The following is a 7,769-nucleotide window of genomic DNA, read 5'->3' on the forward strand; positions in this document are numbered from 1 at the left end:
GTCATCATATTTCTGGGTCATAATGATTAAATATTTCTGGTCTATATAAGACGTCCCAATTCTATGGAAATCAAGTTCCGTGTGCAGAGATTTCATGTAAGCCTGGTCATAAACCCATCCCTAAAACACTTGTCCTATTAGTTATGTTGATTGTAATCACTGATAGTGCAACTTACCGGATCCACAGCAGGTGTTGAACATTTTCTTTCTGCAGTTCTGAAAGCAAACAGAAGAGGGCAGTGTTTCAGTACATCTCATTTAAGACACAAATAACCAGCAAAAGCAGGGCAGCAGAGCTGAAGGGATTCCTGCCAATTCAGTGAATACACAAACACACATGTGAGTCCTGCTCTCTGGTGTGTGTGTGAAAAGCCCACCATGGAGGTGTTGTTCTTTGCGCCCTGTCACTCCACTTCCTGCTCTATTCAATCCCAGGAAGTGACACGCAGAAGACAGAAACTCACTCATGTGCGCACACACACATACACACACACAAACTAACAGAAATGAATGGACTGCATGATTGCCCGTCTCTACCAGTGATGACATCACCCCCTCCCACCCGTTGCCTCCTTGGCCTAATTCTTTAAAAAGAGAATGACAAGATTTCCTATTTTATGTAACAACCTACTTTAAACACTCTTTCAGTCTCGGCTGTTCGCGTAACATGTTCTCTCTCTAGTCTGTTATCAATTTATTTTGTACTGACCGAGAATTGCTGCTAAAAAAGGACAGCTAAATGTTTTTGCCTCTGTGAATACATGTGGGTGAACAGAAACACCTCTCCTCTTTGGTGGCTTGGCTCGAGTGAGCTCTGTATGACGTGGCCCAGAAGTGATTAGTCTGTCCAGCCACGTGAGTGTTTCTCACTGCTGGATCTGTTAGAGAGGCGGAGTGGTGCTCAAACCACTTTTGATCTGATCTGACCCTTAAAGCCTGACATTCTATTTTTCTTTAATGGAAATGCTTCAAAATAATATAAAATAGTACAAAACAAAAGTAGGTGTATGTTTTATGTATCATATTACATTAGGCTTTTATTGCCCATATAGTATGATATAATAAAAATGGGTGTTTGATCAGGGTTGGAGCTGAACTTTGCAGGAAGGTAGATCTCTAGGAACCGGATTGAGCACACCTGATTAAAAATTATTTTTGTTAGTTGAACATTCCTCGAAAGCCTGTTGAATCATATTTGATACATTCCAACATATTAATTCATCATTGTTTTAGAAAGATCAATTAAAGCTGCAGTCCGTAGCTTTTCCTCTTTGTCGCCATCTCTGTTTGAAATCTGCAATTGCAGTCATTCGCGGAATTATCAACTTTACGTTAGTTGTGCCTCGACACAATGTTTTGAGGAGAATGTGTGGCTGTCCGTCCCCGCGCCGGTGTGGATACGGTCATTCTGAATCACTTTTTGGAAGTATGATCAACATAAGAGTTTTCACCGGAAAATGTCGTCTGAACAAGTAAGTAACATCCACTTTATTCCGACCAACTAAGGGGGAAAAGAAAACATTGCAGTAAATCGCGCTGATTAAATCTAACGATCGCTTCATATCACGTAAAACCGTGCAAATTATACTTTGTTCTCAAATTGTTAATGTTAATAACATCAGCATTGCGTGACTACATTTAATGCCCTTCCGATATTAATCCTTGTTTTCGCACGGGCCGGTTGCAGTCTCTTTTTTTCTGTAGCCACTCGAAGTCCGAACGAAGTCTTTTGCATTTTACAACGGGTGAATCTCGTCTCTGGTGATTGTTGTTTGAACCTTTCTGGATCCGCCATCAAATTAATAAGTTTAATTATATCAAGTGCTGTGAGAAAAGGCTATAAATCTCCACCTCCAACATCCTCACACGCAACATAGCCTACTAGCCGAGACTCCTTCTTTATGTGTACAGATGTGACGTATTGACGCAAAGACATGCTCGAATTTCCCGTGGAAATCCACCAGTACCACTGGAATTAAAAACATTATTACGAGCTTACCGTTTTGAATCGAGCTAAGGCAAGCAGATAATTTTGAACACTGGCTGGTTATGTACTTGCTCAATTTATTTTGGATAATTTTTAGCTTAAAGTAAACCTGGAGCTTAAAGTAAACCTTAGCTTAAAGTTGCTTCAGACCAGTAAATGTTCATCTAGAGATATTTCTAACAAAATAAATTAAGTTTACATTTCAATTATTAAAGGTTTCGCTGCAATAAACACACGTATCACAACCTGAAGGTTGACTTTTTCACAATTATACTAAGGAATTTTACATAGTAAAAAAATCAGTCAGAGGGCAGAAGGCATGCATTTGATTGTGTGCAACAGGTTTTTCAAGTTTTTATCATGTTGAGGCCTTAGAAATTAATTAATCAAATGTGTTACAAAATCAAGACTTTGAAAAAGGGCATAATAGGTCCTCCTTTAAAACTTTCAGCACCAGCACCAATCCGTCTTAACTTTCAACCACCTACTCAATCCTTGAATCTCTAACACTCTTACATTCCTGATGCATAAAAACAAGCCCTGCCCTACATTTGTTTTTTCTTGTTGTACATCCCATTTCACTGACATCAGACAAATACATCAGAAAATGGGTTGAAATTACTTTAGTTGCTCCAAACTAATAGGCTACATAATGACTTGGATAAAACCAGTTGATCTTAATCTTGATCTTGACATTTTTAACAGTGAGTGTACTATATATTAAGAGACTGTGGTTTGAGAACTAAAGGCTGATGGAGGAAAGCAGGTTGTAGAGCATCACAAGAATCTGCCCACCACTGTACAGGACCCATTTTTCATCACTAAACGTATACAGCATATGCGCATACATACAGCAGTGTAGTTATTTCTCCATCAAATGTTTAAAAACCCAACAGTGTACGCTGCGCTACGGGCTAGTGACTCATCACATTTACAGCTCATAGAAACTCATTCATCACCTCGATTAGTCCCCCTATACTTTCCCCCAGCATAAACAAGTGCTTCAGCAAACACTCTGCTGCTGTGACACCAGTCGATACTCTATAGTCTTTCCCCATTTCCACAAACTCTATTTCCCAGTCCGTTCATTCATGGGACAAGCAGTTTGCCCCGTTTAAAAAGAATCTGTGCTGGTCCTGATGTGGGCTTATGAGTGAGAAAGATGATGCAGGGATGTACGGATGTTTTGCCCGATGAGTCAGACGTGAATCATAGGAGGCAGGTGTGTTTTATTTTAATCCTGTCAGTGGCAAACTATGACGCGTACGCAAGCACGGTTATGACTCGCATTCCCAAAAGTGCACAACCCTTAACTGATCCCAGAGCAGTAACAAATTCCTGTAAATGGTTCCGCACACTGAATTCACAGCTCCAAACAACTTTATTGAAAGCACAACGTTTCGACGGTCAGGTCTTCATCAGGCACAATACCCATGTGGAAAAAATGTGCCTAATGAAGACCTGACTGTTGAAACGTAGCGCTCTCAATAAAGTTGTTTGGAGCTGTGAATTCAGTGTGCGGACATCACACTTCTTTTTTTTTTTTTTTTTGTTATTTTTGTTGTCCTACACCTGAGCCCAATTACGTGGGATGTGCACACATTTTTTGCATTTTTGATTCTTCAATGAAATGTAAAAGGTCTGCAAAGTTTTAAAGATCAAGGGAGCACGACAAATAAAGTGTTTGTCTCTTAAAAGAAAGAAAAAATTCTGAACTGCCGAAACTAGTCGTCAGCAATTCCAGTCTCACTTCCATAACATTGGTCTTCATTGGCTGCCCACGAACAACGTCTACTTAGTACTTTGACCCCCCCTCAAACACTGTTGTAGATGAGGCCTGGAAGAGTTGGATATCGAGAAGATGCGGTTTTCAGCTCCGAGAATCCACTTTACATGCACTTCAAAAGGATGAGGACTCACTGTGTATACAAGTTTTGAGGGAGCCTTCGGATATGGTAATGGCTGTTTGGTTTCTGAAATCACAACAGATTGGGCCATCTAATGAATCATAGTAGAGTTGGCTCTCAGAAAGAATTTACAATGAGTGAATCCTTTATTGAGCCGTTTCAGACACTAAGAAAAGAGGAAATGTGCAATGTATATTATGATAAAAATCTTTTTTTTTTTTTTTACCATGGACCTGTAAACTTATTGAAGGAGACCTCCAAAACAAAATGTTGAATGTTTAAAATAGCATAACAGGGGCACTTTAAACTCTGTGTGGCCTGACTGCACAGCGCAGTTGACCGTCTGAAGCCCTGCAGAGAGACACACATGAGTGCAGCAGGATTCACTCTGGAAAGACTCTGAGATGAAAAGAACGACATGATACAGTGCTGTGAGGATACAGTAGATGGTTTTAACACCGCTGTGTGTCTAAGAGTGAGAAAGACCCTAAAGTTAATGCAGATCAGTCAATAGAGTTCAGCATGGTGTTAATATGGCTTAGCATGCTCTCTTGAGTTCATGCATAGGGCATGGAGAGTGATGGCTGTGATGGCAGCAGGTCGCACACTCATTCTCTCTTTCTTCCTTTCTTTAATTAGAAGGCACTCTGAAGGAGACTGTCACCTATTTATAAATCAAGGCTGAAAAGTGGTGCTTCTGTGTGAGTTTTATTAAATCCACACAATGCAGCAACCGCTGCAGCACACAAAAAATGCTAAATTTATATAGTTAGGCCATAAAAAAACTAATTTATCTCTTAGATTAGTTAGACCTTGTGCTTCAATGTAAGCAAGAACAATTTTAATTTAAATATCACAAATTTACTTATTTTTGTTTAGTGACCTATAAATAGTGCAGAGTTAAATTTCTGTGAAAAATTAATTTAATTTCTTTTTATGCCATTTTCTTTTTCTTTTTTTCTTCTTTTTTCTTTTTTTAACACATTTTCCAAATCCTAAAACTTGATTTATTTCTATGTTAAATTAGTTTTTAATGGCAGATTTTCAATGTGCTTTCAAACTTTTGGATGCCTCCTGTATATATTTTTATAGATGCAGTATTCGTACATAAATACACAAGCAAACAGGCGCCCACACACAGCTATACACAACACGACACATTTCTTTCATAATAACCAAAACATATTTTTCCCTCTTCATCTCCTGGCATTATCCACAGCCATTTTGGCAGTGCATCGTCCCAAAGCATGCTCTTGGTGCGCGAGTTCTCTGGAATTCTTGGACATTTCGTGGGGAATTTCAGACATCTGGCTGTTCCTTTTGATCTATTTACAGGAAGAGACTGAACTTTGGCCCACTTGTACACGCGCAGTGTGACACAGCCACAGGAGAATGTTCCTTTCTGGGTAAAAACAGATAAACAACCTTAACCCTATCAGAAGAGTGGGCCAAATTTAGAGCCTGAGTAAATACACCGTGAAAAAAGAGTGGAAAGATAGAAAAATGGGGAGAATGAGGATAAGCAAGAGTTTCCAGAAACCATACTTGAAAAGACAAGGAGGACTATCCGCTCATACCGTCTATGTTCCTTTTTGGCACTAACACACTCACATGTAGACTAGATCTAAATGCTTGCAATGTGCGGAATGACGTGAGGGAGTGATGCTAACCTGAGTCATGCTAAACACAAGGAGCCTTTTTCTTATAGCTCGCAATACTTTGCTAGTTTATTTTGGTATACAACTTCATTTCAGCCTATGTATAATAACACCTGACAAATAAGTGATTTTACCAAGTGGCTTTTGACAAAGGAGGAAGAAAATTACAGTGACCCGCAACTACAAATTCCCAGAATGTCTTGAACTAAATGAGCTGTTCTGAGAAGCTCTCCTGGGAAACCCGGCCTGCGCTCATCTGGAATGGCCTTGCCAACAGAAACACCACTGCGCAAATCAGTAATTTTACATTTCCTCACCGCAGTGTGCAGCTTATTACGCATGTCTGCTCTCTGATAACCTCTAAACTGCCATTACCTGCAGTCGCATAAAGCAGACTCTGATGCAGAGCTTGACTAGCAAGTCAGCAGTTGTTTACCAGACACCTTTATCCAAAGCGATTTCTCTGCGAATAAACCTGTCAGCACTAGCTGACACAAAAATGAAAATTGTTATTTACTAAACCCCCTGTTGTTTCAAACCTGTAAGACTGTCTTTCTTCAACAGGAGATCTTAAGAACAATGTTTGCACTGCTCTTTCACACTACTTCTGTACTGTGGAAACGAGTGGAGATATTTGTATTTGCATTTATTTTAGAGATGTGAATAAAAAAAATTATATCGCAAAGTTTTTGGTGATGGATCACAATTAATCATGTTAGGTGTGATGAATTATGATCTTGTATCTTGTAATCATGTAAATTAACACTTTCCCTGAACGTAATCAGTGCGAGAATAGAACCCAACTCACAAAAAATGGGAGGAAAACACTAGCATAGCCTCTTTAAGTAAAAAAGGGTGCTGTATTAATTGTAAATGCATCACGTTAAACAGTTTACATTGACAAGCTGCATTGTGGCAAAACTTTTGCATTCTTTTGCAATCAAATTCAAATTTTCTTAGGAAAAATGTGAAAATATATTTCAGTGCTTTTGCCTTTGCTAGCATAACTTTCACAACAATTAACACAGTTTAATGATCATCACGTTTATATTTAAACTAACACCGATTTCCGAGAAATGACACATTCCTGTCTGTAAGGGAATAGCTTCTTGGAAGTCTCATAGGCCCTAATATAACTGTACTGTATGCATAATTGAATAAATATCATGAGTCTTAACTGACTCACGTCTAGCCGTCGGCTACGGATCACGTATCTCACCACTCCCCCAGCAATCCTTAGGGATTTCTTACCCCCCTCCCTGAGTGTATAGTGCACATTTGTTCTTCATTTCACTGCACTTGCGCTGAAGCGCACTTCCTCTGACTCACGCCACAAACAGGCCTTAAATCAGATCATCTGTCAGAGGGTCCATCTCAGCGGCGATTAACAGCAAGGGAAAAAAATAACTCCGCCGCAGTTGCCTGCATGTTATTCACACAGTCTTTGCTTTGATGACTTGTCAGCAGCACGGGGTCAGCCTTCCAGCAAACCACAGGAGCGAGTCATAAAGCAGAGATCTCTTAACAGAGGGCCCGAGGCCAAGGCTGCTTCCCAAAACTGATGTGCTTAAAGGGAAAAAAAACACTTTACAGTAAACGTGACTCTTGTTCCCAGAAACCTGGTGTGGGGCCCGTGTGACGTTCCAGTCCAGCACACACAAAAGAAACAGTCCACTGGGAATAGCATTGAGTGAAATGTGATAAACTCAATCAAGCTAATTATTGTGTAAGTACCCAAACAAATCAGTGCCTGCTTTTGTTTTCAATGGCTAATGGGGGGGGGGGGGGAATCTGTGGACCAAAAGTGAATCGAGTGAAGAATCCATTTTTCCTTGCATTCACACTGGCCTTGGGGTCAGGTCCCATTGTGGTCCATTTTATTATTCCTGAATTTCAATTGTAGTAACAAACAGTGGAACCGACTTAATTTTTACAAGTAATTTTTAACTTGAAAAGTAAAGTTTGTCCAAACAAACATATAATGATGGCTGGAGAAAGCCTTGTTTGAAAGATTTGGAATAAATGTAAAAGGCGGATGGATGGATGGATGGATGGATGGATGGATGGATGGATGGATGGATGGATGGATGGATGGATGGATGGATGGATGGATGGATGGATGGATGGATGGATGGATGGATGGATGGATGGATGGATGGATGGATGGATGGATGGATGGATGGATGGATGGATGGATGGATGGATGGATGGATGGAT

The 7,769-nt window shown here is 39.9% G+C and overlaps 1 long non-coding RNA gene across 1 annotated transcript; it reads right to left on the reverse strand.

Moving 5' to 3' along the window:
- Nucleotides 1-2,931: 2,931 nt before the first annotated feature.
- On the reverse strand, nucleotides 2,932-7,320 carry LOC309496507. Its single transcript, XR_014205138.1, has 2 exons — nucleotides 3,661-7,320; nucleotides 2,932-3,628 (listed from the first exon to the last, which is right to left on the reverse strand). It is a non-coding gene; the product is annotated as an uncharacterized lncRNA (long non-coding RNA).
- Nucleotides 7,321-7,769: the final 449 nt, after the last annotated feature.

The sequence above is a fragment of the Leuciscus leuciscus genome, assembly GCF_965113295.1.
Source record: "Leuciscus leuciscus genome assembly, chromosome: 4".
NCBI lineage: Eukaryota > Metazoa > Chordata > Actinopteri > Cypriniformes > Leuciscidae > Leuciscus > Leuciscus leuciscus.